This window comes from Protopterus annectens, chromosome 12.part0 (assembly GCF_019279795.1).
Source record: "Protopterus annectens isolate FY-2018-M chromosome 12.part0, PAN1.0, whole genome shotgun sequence".
Taxonomy (NCBI): domain Eukaryota; kingdom Metazoa; phylum Chordata; order Ceratodontiformes; family Protopteridae; genus Protopterus; species Protopterus annectens.
The window spans coordinates 768897794-768911948 of record NC_056746.1 but is presented as its reverse complement, the minus strand read 5'-3'; the positions used below and the strand labels follow the sequence as shown (position 1 = coordinate 768911948).

Sequence of the window (14155 nt, the reverse complement as noted above, 5' to 3'; positions counted from 1 at the left end):
AATGAGAGACTGCTATCAACTTAGGTCCCCAGGTCCCTAATTACTTCTTCTGTACTTAATGGATTACCACCTATGTGGTAATTTGTGGGCACTTTGTTTTTGCCAAAGGGGATGGCTATACACTTTTTGGCGTTTAGCTTGAGGCCATGGCTCTGGCACCAGTTGTCTGTTTCTATGAGGCCCTTTTGGAGGATGCTTGTGTCGGCTGGAAAGTCGATTATGGCACCCAGTTTGCAGTCATCTGCGAACTTGGTCAGCCACAGTCTTCCGTGTTGGCCTGTACCTCCGAGAAATATATACCGAACAAGAGAGGTCCCAGGACTGAGCCTTGTGGGACGCCACTTGTAACTGGTTTGGAGTCTGACATGGCTCCAGCAATTCTAACCATGTGGGTTCTGTCCTTGAGCCAGTTTGCAACCCATCTAGTGACATAGGGGTTTATATTTAAGCTGGTGAGCTTATCTATAATGCCCGAGTGGGGTATTGTATTGAAGGCTTTTGCAAGGTCCAGGTAGGCTGTGTGAACCACCTTCCCCTCGTCAATGGCCTTGGTGACTGTTTCAAAGAAATCGACCAGGTTTAAGAGGCAGGATCTGCCCTTAACAAAGCCGAACTGGGTAGGATCCAGTGTCTGTAGGTCCCCAATATCTTTATTTATGAGGTCCATGATGATCCTTTCCATAGCTTTGCAGACCAAGCTAGTCAGGCTTATGGGGCGATAGTTTCCAGGATCCGTTGAGGCACCACCTTTGTGGAGAAGGACCACTGTTGCTGTACGCCACTCTTTGGGTACATATCCTGTAGTAAGGCTGAGATTGAACAGTAGTTTTATGTTTGGGTTTAGCTCTTCTTGGAGTTCATGTAGGACGCAGCCCGGGACACCGTCTGGTCCCATTGATGCTGTGTTTTTTGCTTTGGAGAGGGCGGCTCTTACCTGAGCATCTGAGATGTCAGGGGGGGGCAGCACTCTGCTGGGATAGATATTTGCCCTTTTGGTGGGGAGGGGGGGAGAGAAGTTTGCGCCGAACCTGTCAGCTAGGATGTTGGCAATGTCTGTGGGTTCGATGTATTTTTATTTTTATTCATCAACGTTAGTCTTGCTGGGGTTCCTTCAGTTTATCTCCATCTCCTAATCCCAGACTCCAGTTCATGTTCAACATACTCAAGATTTTTCTACTGATTTTTTTCTCAATCTCTAGCATTTTCCTTTGGAACAAGAGAAAAGGTTTCAATGGCAAAGTCTCTTTATGGGCTTTACTATTAGAAGAATGAGAACCAGAGTCCCCTTCTGCTTGATTGCTCATTTTTGTTGGACAAAAATTTGCATTCCCTCCTTAGCCTGTTCTGCATCAAAAAATGCCATTGATCCTCCAAGAAGAAATATTCTGAAGACAGCTGGATACAGCAATTTGAATCTCACACCTGCCTCTTGACATTCCCTGATTGTAAGGACAAATTTGGTTCTCTTCTGCCTGCTCTACAGTTAATCATTTTCAACAAACACTCTACTCTCTGCTATAGTTAATAATTTGCCCTTATGCCACAGCTTTGACAGGATCAACTCTTTCTGCTGGCATGACTGCATCTTTATTAATAAAGGTCATGGCTGCTTGCTCATGGCCAGGTTTGGAGCATATGCACAAAGTGCCCTTTCGATTAACAAATCCTGTTGTGCAGTACTAGTCCAGTTGATTATTTGTGCCTTCATAAAATTAATACTGTCTGTTCCCTCCAGTTTCTCTGATACAGCAGAAAATCTCAGGTTTTCCCTACAAACTCTGTCCTCTAATTATATCATATTTTTGAAACAGCTCTTCTTAAGCAGTCTCATATTCAGTCAGCCTTTTTTCTTCATTTCAACCTCTGATTTTGAAGTTTTATCAGTTTATCTGTGTGACGCTCCACCACTGGACCAGTAATCAAGGAGCCTCAATCCTCACCAGTAGCACCAATGGGGAACGTACATTGGGAGGATGACAGGTAAACACACAGTATATCCACATGCAGCTTTCTGCATCAAGTGGAATTTCCCTTAAGAGCACACAAAGACCACAGTGAGTCCGGTGCTGGTTTCTCCCTCTTTCTCCAGATACCCAATAAAACCTCCCCACTGGCACAGCTATAGAGTTGAGTCCTTAGCCAAGGTTCCAAGCCAAGTCCTCCAACACTCTCTCTGTCCAACCAGTGCTTTGTTTCCCTGCCCAAGTAGCTGACACACACACTCTTGGAGATTTATTTTACACACACACCTGGGAAAGGCAGGCAGAGGGTTTACGAGCTATGCCCCCTTTTGCTTAGACTACAAGGTAGCTATCACTGCCACCTGAACCCCTTATCAGCTCTTTAAGGCCCTTAAAATGGTGTCAAATCTTACTGTGTAATGTTACTATCAATACAAATGGTAGTTTGACCAAGAGTAAGGCTAATAGGAGTGGCCCACAGTGTCACCAAATAAATATGCAAGTAGTCTCAGAACTTCAAAATCTCTAGACAGACCAGCCACAATGAAATGTTTAAATATATTTAATAATATGTAATAAAAGAGCAAGACAATACTAAATATATCAGAGTTCAAAATCACAGGAAATATTTAAAACATTGCAGGACAATCTCATATAAACAAAGAAAACATCTAAACTAAGATTCACTATATCGCTGACTGGATCTAAAATAATTATACTACTCCCCAGCTTACTTACCTGCTTATTAGAGCACGGCCAATGTGTGGTGAATGGCTTTCCTTGATGTTGTCAGGTACAAGTCAGAATACAGAATGCTGTCAATCTCAGAGTTCTCAAATTAATATTTAAAATATTACTGCTGGGATAACTTGCAGAATGACATCACTTCTTGTCATCTGACTTCAGTTCCCAGGCTCAGTATAACAACCATTGATGGCAGCTGGTAGCATTTAGCATCTGCTCTAAAAATACATAAACAAGGGCTTTTCCTCAGATCTAGGCAAATCCTGAAGTCATAAAACAATTGTCTTACTCCACATTTCAAAAGTAGTAATTATTTCACCTTAGACAATCACAGCTCTCTAGTATAGACATTGTGTCTCTTGCTGCACTGAAAATGAAAGATAACATCTTTAATGGCCTAGCCATAAAGTAATTTAATTTCAATTATTTTTCTGAAGTTAACCTCCTGTATTCCAGTTTCCACTATTAAAATATATACATTTAAACAGTTACAATAGTGCGTGTGCATTTCTGTTCTTTTCCAGTAGGGTACACTATAGCTACATTTCAAACAGTACTTTGCAGATGCCTTCAAGCAGTTTGATACACACATACAGTACACAAGCATCCTACATGCATCATGTTAATATTCACAAATTACACATAATTATTTACAAAATTCCAGACAGCTGCGCTGGCAAGTATCTCCTTTCATGACAATCTGAATAGCTGTTTAGAGTTTCTTCTATTTTTTTCCAGCCTTTTGTTATCCGAGTTGATATACTCCTGTGTTTCATTCACTGTAGTCAGCTCTGAGCATGTTTGATTTATTTTTCCTCTAGATTACTAGAAGCCATGTCTTGCACCAAAGCTGGAGCTTGAACTGGTTTTTGCTCAATAGCTGCAGGATTCTTCCCAATTAGTATTTTCTCTTCTCTGCAAGCTTCTTCTTTGCCATCCAGGCAGTGTACTTACTAGCCAGTAACTGAATCTACTAAAATTGTCTAAGTTACTAGCTCTTATCTTGGTTTCCTTTTTCACCCTTGGAGAACTTAAATTAAGCTGCTGATTAGTGTGCAGCCATTCTGGAAGCCACTTTACTCCCTTGACTTTCTATATCAGGCTAGAACACTGAGAGATAGATGGCTTGATTCAAGTTAAATTCAGAAACCACTTTAGACATGAATGATGGACTACTGTATAAAATAACCCTGTCCTTCTAAAAGAAAAAAAAAAAAATCAGATAGCGTTGGCCCACCACTTAGAGACTGCAGCTCAGAGACTTGTCTTGCAGATGTAAGTGCAATGAGTAAAACTGCCTTCCAGGTAATGAACTGTTAACAAACCTGACAGGCAGGTTCAAAAAGAGGTAAGGTCAGTTTTTCTAAGAACAAAATTGAGATCCCAGGCAGACGGAATTTGTTTTCTTGGGGGGGGGGGGTCTCAAGTGCAGCATTCCTTTCATAAACTGCTTAGCCACAAAAAGAGAATAAACAAGGGGATCCATGGGGAGAAAGGCTGGGATGGTCACAAGATGCACTGCCTCCTTAAATACCTGCTGCACATCTTCATTGAACAAGTGCCTAAACGGTATCAAAGTAGAATCATAAAGGCTGTCAACTGCAATTGCACTAAGCTGGAGTGTACCATTTACCCCAACGCTGTGTGAACAGATCCAGTCTGTAAGGAAACTTGTGGTAATTGCCCTTTGCCAATTCCATTAAAAGAAAGAAGCAACTTAGCTTGGGCCAAAAGGGGGTTACCACAATGACCTTTGGTAATTCTTTCTGAATCTTTAAAAGTACCTTTGGAATCATCTGAATGGGCAGAAATGCATACAGGGACATTCCTGGCCCTAGGAATGATAAAGCATTTGTTTTCCAAGCACTGCCTGTTTTGAAATGAGACAAACAGATCTACTTGAGGTGTTCCTCAAATCTAGACCAAGTCCTGAGCTTTCAGTTGTGATAGTCTGTACAGCATCAGCTTAGCCTGTCTGCCACTGTGCTTTGCTCCAATGGAATGTAAGATGCCTGAAGAGTCAAAGTGCTGCACAGCAAGCTCCCAAGCCATCAATGGCAACAGGCAAAGATGGTATGATTTTGTGCCCCAACTTGCTTCCTCAGGTACCACATCACAGATGTGTTGTCAGTGACCACTACAACAGGATCCAGAATCCCTACGTGGTGCAGAACTTTTAAGGCATGAATCACTACCAACATTTCTTTTACATTTATGTGTTCTGGCGTGCCATGAAGACCCTACAAGCTTTGCACTTGAACGTCCATGGACACTGCTCCCTATGCAAAATCTGGAGAGTAAATTGGACAGAATGGCTGGGGATCTCAAAGAAAGAAAGGGAGTCCTGGATTCAGATACAGTTGATCCCTCCACCACTGCAGTTCCTATTTCATAAATCCCAGTACCAATACCTGGAAATCCAAGGGATGAAGGTATTCAGTCCAACAATTCTTCATGCACCACTGAATTTTTCTCATGATGTCAGAAGGCCTATAATTTTGAGGAACACTCTTGCTGTGGCCACATCTAGACAGAAATCCAAGAAAATGCCCTTATAAGTCAGAACTTGGTCTTTTAGCAGGAAGGTCATCCTTTTTAACGTGTCCATCCAACATTATAGGAAACCATTTGTAATGGTGTGAGGAAGGACTTCTGAAGGTTCAATTTGAAGCTCAGGTGGGAAATGAGGGATCTAACTCTCTAAGGACTCCAAACACCTGTACACATAATCTGCACAAATCAGCAATGTGATGCACAGGGTTCTGCAACAGGCAACCACTGGGGCCAGACACTTTATAAACACTCAAGGTGCAGTAGATAGCCCAAAAGGTAATGCAGGAAACTGATAATGCAAGTCAAACACAGCAAATCGCAAACACTTCCTGAAACTGGGAGTAATAGGAATATGATAAGCACCCATGAGATCTTGAATATCCATGAAATTGTACTCTGGAAGTAATGCTATGACTGTAAGGTGAGTATATTGAATTTTGGAACTTTTACAAAAGTGTTTTAAAATACCAATCTAGGACAGGTATCCAGGAGTGCTCCTTTTTGGGACCAAAAAGATTGTGGAGTAAAATCCTTTAGCTTTGTGTACTGGAGGCACTGACTCTATGACCCTGCCTCTAGCATGTGATGGACCACTGCAGGAAACAGCTCTGTCTGGCCTGGTAGGTGTGGGGGAAGTTTCCCTGAAAGGTGAAAGATTTACTATTCACAGCCAAGTGCATCTTCTCTGAATTATTTTCAGAACCCATTTGTCTATCATCATCTGTGGCCAGCCTACAGGGTTGAAAGACAGCCTGGGGAAGGAGGAAGACAAGAAAGGGTGAGGGGAAGAGTGTTCTATGACTTGACATTCCTTTGCTGGAGATTCCTTTTTTCAGAAATGAACCCCTCTTGTTTGCTTTCAAGCCTCCTGTCATTGCCTTTTGGCTCCCTGACTTTTATTTGGCTGCGATTTTAGTTTGTTCTGCCCACTGAAGAAAGATGTCTTGTTTGGGGAGAACTTTGGTACATGAAACATTGTAGATACTCCATGCATTAATTTGCCTCTATCATCCCTCTGTTTGAGCATCTGTGTAACACAGAGCTCAAACATCAATTCAGAATTTAAAGGTGCATTAAAAATGCTGCCTTTTATATTGCCAGAAAAGTTCTAATTACATAAGCATGCATACAGTCTTAAAACAACAGAAAAAACAGCATTTTCAACACTGTCTGCACATTCAAGCACACCTCACAAAGAATGTTTCAAAACCCAAATCAAGTTAGAAACAATTTTTTTCATATAAGAATTCTGCTCTGCAGGTAAGGATGGGGATGGGACAAAATCATCTAAACTGTACGTGCACTGTAAAATAAATTCCCACATATAGTCTTGATAATTTAGCATTCTAAAGGCTAGATTACTAGAAAGAAATATCCTTTTGCCCTGAAGATATAACCACTTCCCTCTCTTTATCAAGGGGTTTTGGATTAGATGAAGCCAAGGACTATTTGTTTGAGCAGGCAAATGGTCAGCAGACAAATGAGGAGAGAGATCTACCATATAAGAGAAGGCCCTATATTTTCATTGATCCTTTTTAGGGACTGCTGGAATAGATTCTGGTGTCCTGCAAGCAGCTTTATAAACATCTTTCAAGGCCAGAAAGAGAGTGAGTATAGACACAGAATTCGGCATCTCGTACTCTATAACAGTGGTTCCAAAACTTTGCAAGCTAGAGGACCTCTTTTATAAAGGAAATATTTTAGCAGACCCCTATGTGATGTAGGTGGAGGTACGCATACATTACATTTGGATCAACTCCCCCCCCCCCCCCCCACACACACACACAGCCATTTCAGTGTTCAATTACTTGGCTATTTCTTCCCAGTTGCCATAAACACTGTTCAAAACTCTCACTGTGCATACGTCTACAATCATTACAGATATCTGGATTTAATTTAAAACTTTTATTTCAAAATGTATTGCTCAAACACTGATAGACATTTGCTAAACAAAGCAACAGTCTCACAATGAAAACAGACTTAGCATTAAAACTTCTCTTCCTTTGAAACTCACATTCAATGAAACAGCACTGAAATTCAAATTCAAAGAACATGCATCTGGCAAATGGCGGATTAAGTTTATCTTTCGGCTGTTTTCAAATCATAGGCTCCTTGCACACATTTTTAGGACCATGCAAAGGTTCTTCGACTCATCTTCCTGATTGTATAATTAAATTATAATATATAATAAATTACATCCCCTTCTATAATACAGCACCACTTTTTACAGCATGTTTTAAATTTATAGTTGTATACATTTTTCCAGTAAGCAATGAAACAAAACATATGAACCAATAATGACAAAACTGTTCAATTCAGAACATTTCAACCATAAAAGGCCACTCAAAAATCTGTCATTAAAATCCACCAATATCAGTCAATATGCACAACCTCTGCAGAAGTAAAAATCATCTGAATTATTCCACATCAAAGAGATCTGTAACTAATGAAAAGGTTGCTGCTAGCAAACAACTTTATATTTCAGTGTTTCATCTACAAATTCAGTGCCCGCTGTCTTTGAAGAATAAACGGTCTACTATGTCACATTAAAAAAATGGTAAGCAGGTAATAGTGCATAAGGAATTGGTGGCAAACTGAAAATAAGTTCATAGTTACTAGGCATCTCATCCAAAGGGGGAAGTACTCAGGACTGCAGCACCCCACCCCCTTAAAATACAACACAGTATCAGCAAGCCTTCTACATGCTGTGGGAGTAGAACCCACAGCTTTCTGCATCAAAACACAAGAATGCTAGCTGTTGTACTACTAACACTGCTTTAAAATTCTATACCACAATAGTGATACCATTTGCTAAACAAAACAGTTGCATATTGTAAACAGATGTATGAGCAGCAGTAAACTTCTCTTCCCTTGAAGCTCACAATTCAGTGAAAGTGCACTTGAAACTAAATTCCATGCAAAATGCACCTGAAACTCAGTTCCTTGAGAAATGCAGCTTGGTTGTTGGGGTAGAGAAGATTCAGGCTCTTGTTTCCTGTAGCTAAGGTTTAGGTTTGAGCTTAAGCAAATTATTAACCAACTGCTAACCCTAACTAGGGCATTACACACACACCTGAACCTCCTAGTGCAAGAAACCTGGACAAAACCTTTCATAATGGGTGGGGTGGGGGGGGGGGGGCAAAGGTCTAAAACTAGGGACACATTTTAAATATTGCTCTTATAAACTTTGAAAGTTGATAGAACAAGTTTTGCATTAGCACAAATTTACTGAAGGATATGAAGTCTAAAGCTTAAATGTCTGCCATTATTTCCGGACTTCAATCCTCAATAATTTCCAAGGGATTTGCCAGAAAAACTAAATTTTTATGAGAAACAGACCAAAAATATGAAGCAAAAATCTGGACATTCTGTGAAAATCTGGACACTTAAGATTTTTATTCAAGCCTTGCCTAAAAAGGGAAAAGACGAAAATATGGGGCAAAAATCTGGACATTCTGCAAAAACCTGGGCAGTTGAGGGGTATGCTACCTACCTCTTACACACCCACACACACCCCTCTTTCCCTCTTATACATACACAAACACACCCCTACCTCTCTCTTACTTACACACACAAACACACCCCTACCTCTCTCTCTTACACACAAACACACCACTACTTCCCTCTTACTTACTCACACACACACACACACACACACACACACACACACACACACACACACACACACACACACACACACACACACACACACCCCTACCTCCCTCTTACTTACTCACAACGACAGACACAAACACACACACACAAATACACCATACATCTCAACCTCTTAGTGTACAAATCTGGACAAAGTCTATCAGAATGGAGGGGGGGGGTCGGGGGGTCAAAGGGCTAAAACTAAGGACACCTTTTAAATATTACTCTTACAAATTTCAAAGTTGATAGAACAAGTTTTGCATTAGTACAAATTTCCTGAAGGATATGAATTCTAAATTTCAAAAGTATACCATTATTTTCTGACTTCCGTCCTCAATCATTTCCCAGGAATTCGCCAGAAAAACACAATTTTATGAGAATCAGACTAAAAATATGAGGCAAAAGTCTGGACATTCTGCAAAACTCTGGACAGCGCAATGTTTTTTATTCAAGTTTTGTTTAAAAAAATGTCTCCACGGTCTTTGAACAAGATTGCCAGGATCAGCTCTGCAGGAGCCAGTTTCTGATAAAAGGAAAAGACACGAAGAATAAAGCCAAGAAATAAAAGTTATGTACTCACCATAACGTTCCATGTGTGTTGCCCATCTCGCCTTCATTCTTTACTGGTTAGGTTCGGAACCAATCCTCGGTTCCGACTCGGCCATTCACAAAAAGCTTGAGGTCTTCAACTGGCTCGTGGCTTACATCCTAATCCATGATGCCCTAGGGAATTCCCCAGATCTTGTTTGCTGCTATAACAATATATACCTATAAATTTTTTTATTACCTTACAAATCAAGAAAAAGGTCAGAGAATATCTGATGCCAAATAAATCCTCTCAGTCCTCCAGGAACCAAAGGCTGGGGGAAGGAGGGTGGGATTTAAGAATGAAGGCAAGGTGGACAAACACAAATGGAACATTATGGTGAGTACATAACTTTTTTATGTGATGTTGTCCTATCTTGCCTTTATTCTTTAATGGTTGGGACAGCGTGTCTAGCACCATCTATCTTGGGTGACTCAAGGGAGAATATTCTTCAGAACAGTGGACCCAAAAGAGACCTGGTCCTTGGAGGCCAAATCAACTTTGTAATGAGTAATAAAGGTATGAGGTCTTGCCCATGTTGCTGCAGCACAAATGGTATCAATTGGCAGTCTGGCCCGAAAGGCAGAAGAGGTAGAGACAACTCTGGTAGAGTGACCTCTTACCTTGTCAGGAAGTTGTTTCTTCTGGGACTTGCAGGTGAATGTGATGCAATCAGACAACCATCTGGAAAGAGTGATCTTTGTTACTGGAGCACCTCTTTGCAATATGAGGAGGACATGAACAATTGGTCAGTCTTTCTAAAGTCCTTCATTCTGTGCAGGTAGAAATGTAATTGTCTATGTACATCTAGTTGGTGAAACATATATTCTGCCTTATTGCCATACTTGGGGGAAAAAAACTGGTAAGTCTATAGATTGGTTAAAGTTTGATTCTGAGCATACTTTTGGCAAAAAGGACAGATTCGTACGAAGAGAGGCTCGGTCTTTGTGGAATAGCATATATGGAGGTTTGATAGCCAATGCTTGTAGTTCCAAAACTCTCCTAGCTGAGTGATAGCTATTAAGAAAATTGTCTTCCAGGTTAAGAACTTCAATTCACAGGATGATGCAGGTTCAAAGGGTGGAAGAATTAAACGGGATAAAACAAAATTCAGATTCCATGGGGGAGATGTGGTTTAATGGGTGGTCTTAACACAATAGTTCCTCTTAAAAAGGCTTTGCAAAGTCTGTGGGACATAATCTTAGGCCCCCCTTCTCCCAAATGGAAATTAGAGATCGCTGCTAATTGGACTTGAATAGTAGCTGCGCTGCCCCATCATGAAACAGCTTTGCTAAGAACTCCAATGTGGAAGATATAGGTGCCAAAAAGGGGTCAATATGATTTTTTGATGCACAGGAGGAAAATCTTTTCCATTTACTGACATATAATTTCCTCATAGAAGCTTTATGAGAAGAAATTGGGATATGCTGCACTGAAGGGGAAAGGTCAGGTAGCCTGGCTAAGTTTGGAATCGGAGCAGCTAGGCTGTCAACTTGAGAGTTTGAAGAGATGGATGGAGCATCCCTGACGGATGGGTCAGAAGGCCCAGAACTGGGTCCAGAATCCAAAGCTCTTCTTGAAGATGAGGCAATAGGAAGGGGAACCAGACTTGGTGAGGCCATTAAGGGTCGACAAGTATTAAGATCCTTCCCAATGTGCTGGCTTTCTGAAGAACTTTGGTATCAATGGAAAAGGAGGGAAGGCTTAGAGGAGACAAGAGAGACAATCATGTACAAGTGCATCCCTTGGAGGCTTCCCTGGAGGGAGGGATTAGGGCAAAGTAACTGCTGCATTTGGCATTAATGGACGTGGCAAAAAGGTCGCAGCAAGGCTGGCCCCATTTTTGGAAAATCATTTCCGCTATGTCTTGTTTGAGGGACCACTCATGAGGCATCAGTTGGACGTTGGAAGCTGGACTTCCCCGGGATGTGCGTTGCTACCAGAAAGCGTTGGGAAGAGGTCGCCCATTGCCATACTCTGAAGGCCTCCCGGCAGACAGGGTAAGATCTGGTTTCCCCTTGTTTGTTTATATACCACACGACTGACATATTGTCCATTTGTAGTGCAGTTGTTCCTAACGGAAGAGAATCTTGAAGTGCCTGCAACACTAAAAGCACCGCTCTCATGTCTAGGACATTGATATGCAAGTGAGCCTTGTCCTTCCCTGATAATGCCCCCCAATCAGGGAAACGTCCACTGAAATTGTGGCTGTAGGCTGTGGAAGAACAAAGGGTTGACACAAGGTCACCTGAGTGGAGTGAAGACACCAACAAAGGTCTTTCCTGCAAGATTCCGTAACCATAATTTGGTGGGACATGGGTAGCTCCTGCATGGACCACTGAGCGAATGGCAGTCACTAAATAATTCTCATGTGTAGCCGTGCTAATGGATTACAGTTATTGCTGCTGCCATGGTACCTAGCACTTTTAGAAATGTTCTTGCTTGAACCTTCTTGTTGGACAGGACGACTAAAACCTGATGTTGAAGGGCGTGAACTCTCTCTCTGGGGGAAGCTTTACCATCATTTTTGTGGTATCTAGATCTGCTCCTATAAAGATGATATGCTGAGATGAAAATAAAGCAGATTTTTTGTAATTTATTGTGATCCCTACGCAAGAGCAGAGTTTGAATGTGGTGTGTCTTGCTTTTATGAGTAGATGCTCGGTGGCAGCGGTTAGGAGCCACCCGTCTAGACACAGAAACACTCGGAATTCTAAACGTCTCAGGTGAGCCCTAACTACTGCCATAAATTTCGTGAACACCCTGGGGGCTGTGCTGAGACCAAAGGGCAGAGCTCGAAACTGGTAGTGACTGGCTCCCAGCCAAAAGTGCAAATGACTCCTGGAGCATCTATCCATTTTTATGTGGTAGCATGCATCCTGGAGATCTGTAGAGCACATCAAATAGTCTTGTCTCAGAAAAGGGAGAATTGACTGCAGTGTCACCATCCGGAACTTTGACTTTTTCACTGCCTTGTTCAGCTTGCTGAATCCAGATGGGTCTCCAGTCCCCTGTTTTCTTTGGAACTAAAAAAAAACCTTGAATAAGTTCCGGATCCTATCTGGTCTGTGAGGACTATTTGGGTGACTCATTTTTCTAGCAACTTTCTGATTTCTAGAGTTGACTGTTCCCTTTGCTGGGTGGAACATCCAGAATGTTCCTTATGACTGGGGTGGGGAAGGAAAAGGTTATGGAGTAGCCTCTGGATACGATGATTTGTACCCACTTGTCTTTTGTGATTTTTAGCTAGACTTCTGGGTACAAAAATAAGTGACCTCTGACTGCCTCCAGAGATGGAGAGATGGGCCTCCTTTCAGGAGCATTGAAAGGGCTTGCCAAAGAAGGATTCTCTGTCACCTGGTTTAACGAACCCCCTCTGCCGCGTCGCCAGTGTCTTCCATTATTGCTTCCCCCTCTGCCCCTGGGGGAAGACTCCTCACATGTGTCTTGAAAAACTCTCTGGGATTTTCGAAACCACATTTTTCCTCCCTTTTGACCTTTTGGATAAGGCCTAAAAGGTAGGGAAAACAGACTCCTATGGCAGAGAGTGTTTTCCTTCCTGTTCACACCTGGTTAGTGTGTCCTTTACTTTAGGCCCGAACAAGGATGAGCCATCGAAGGGGGCATTCACAAAGGAGGATTTAAAGGGCTCCACAAAGTTACACAAACGCATCCAGGATTGTTTCCTTAGGGAAATTTCGGAACTCGCTGCCCTACTCGCTCCATCAGCTGCTCATGGAGGAGTTTACCACTGAATTTACGGTGGAGAGCTGGGAGGAAACTTTATCTGATACCCCCACAACTACTGCACCCTGGACAGCATCTCCTAGCTCCTTTAGGAGATCTCTCTCTTTAACCTGGTAAAATGTGGGAGGTAATTCAGGGACCTGAGAATTAATGTTGCTGAAGAGAAGGTGTGCTTTCCATACCTGTCCATTGTACGAGACTCCTTGTTCGGGGGATGGACAGCAAATTACGTCTCTGACAATTCCTTCTTGGTGGCTGCCGCCACCACCACAGCATCTAACAGGACACCTTTGGTAAGGAAAGTTTTATCAGTGGGGAAGTAATGAATTTATTTGTCCTCCGAGGGACACGCTCCACTGAGTCTGGAGTCTCTCACACCTTTCGACAAACTAGATCTATAAGTTCGTCAAAAGGCGGAGACACCCAAGGGGCAGAAAGGCGAGACCCAAAAGCCTTCAGGTAGACACACTCCTCCTTAGAAGGGTTGATGGGCTTCCAGCCACCTCTCTGCTTAAGTATTTCAAGGATGTCTGCATAGGAGAAATCCTCAGAGGGTGACCCTGGTGACCCATCTGACTCATCGAAGTCCATGTCAGATGTGACGGACTCCTCCAGGGAGTCTACATGCTTCCTCTTACATAATTTCTTTCGAGGGACCTCCTCAGAAGGGTATTCTGGAGAGGTTTCTTAAGAGAGGGTTTCTCCCAATGGGCTGTTCTGAGGACGTGGGTCTCCATGTCTGTGTGGATACAGTTCTGCGGAGACAGACACCAGTACCTTTGGGGGAGGAATGACTGGGGCTGAGTGGCGCTGCCTGTGGGAACAGAGCTCTCCTTATTGCCTTAAAGGGCCCCCGCCCATGATCTGTGGAAGCTCCCGGCTCTGAAGAACTAGGCATCCCCAGCACTAA

The 14155-nt window shown here is 42.4% G+C and overlaps 1 protein-coding gene across 1 annotated transcript in view; it reads right to left on the bottom strand.

Moving 5' to 3' along the window:
- USP31 (ubiquitin specific peptidase 31) overlaps window positions 1–14155 on the bottom strand; it is a 2233792-nt gene that overhangs the window by 1926654 nt on the left and 292983 nt on the right. The window lies entirely within an intron of this gene.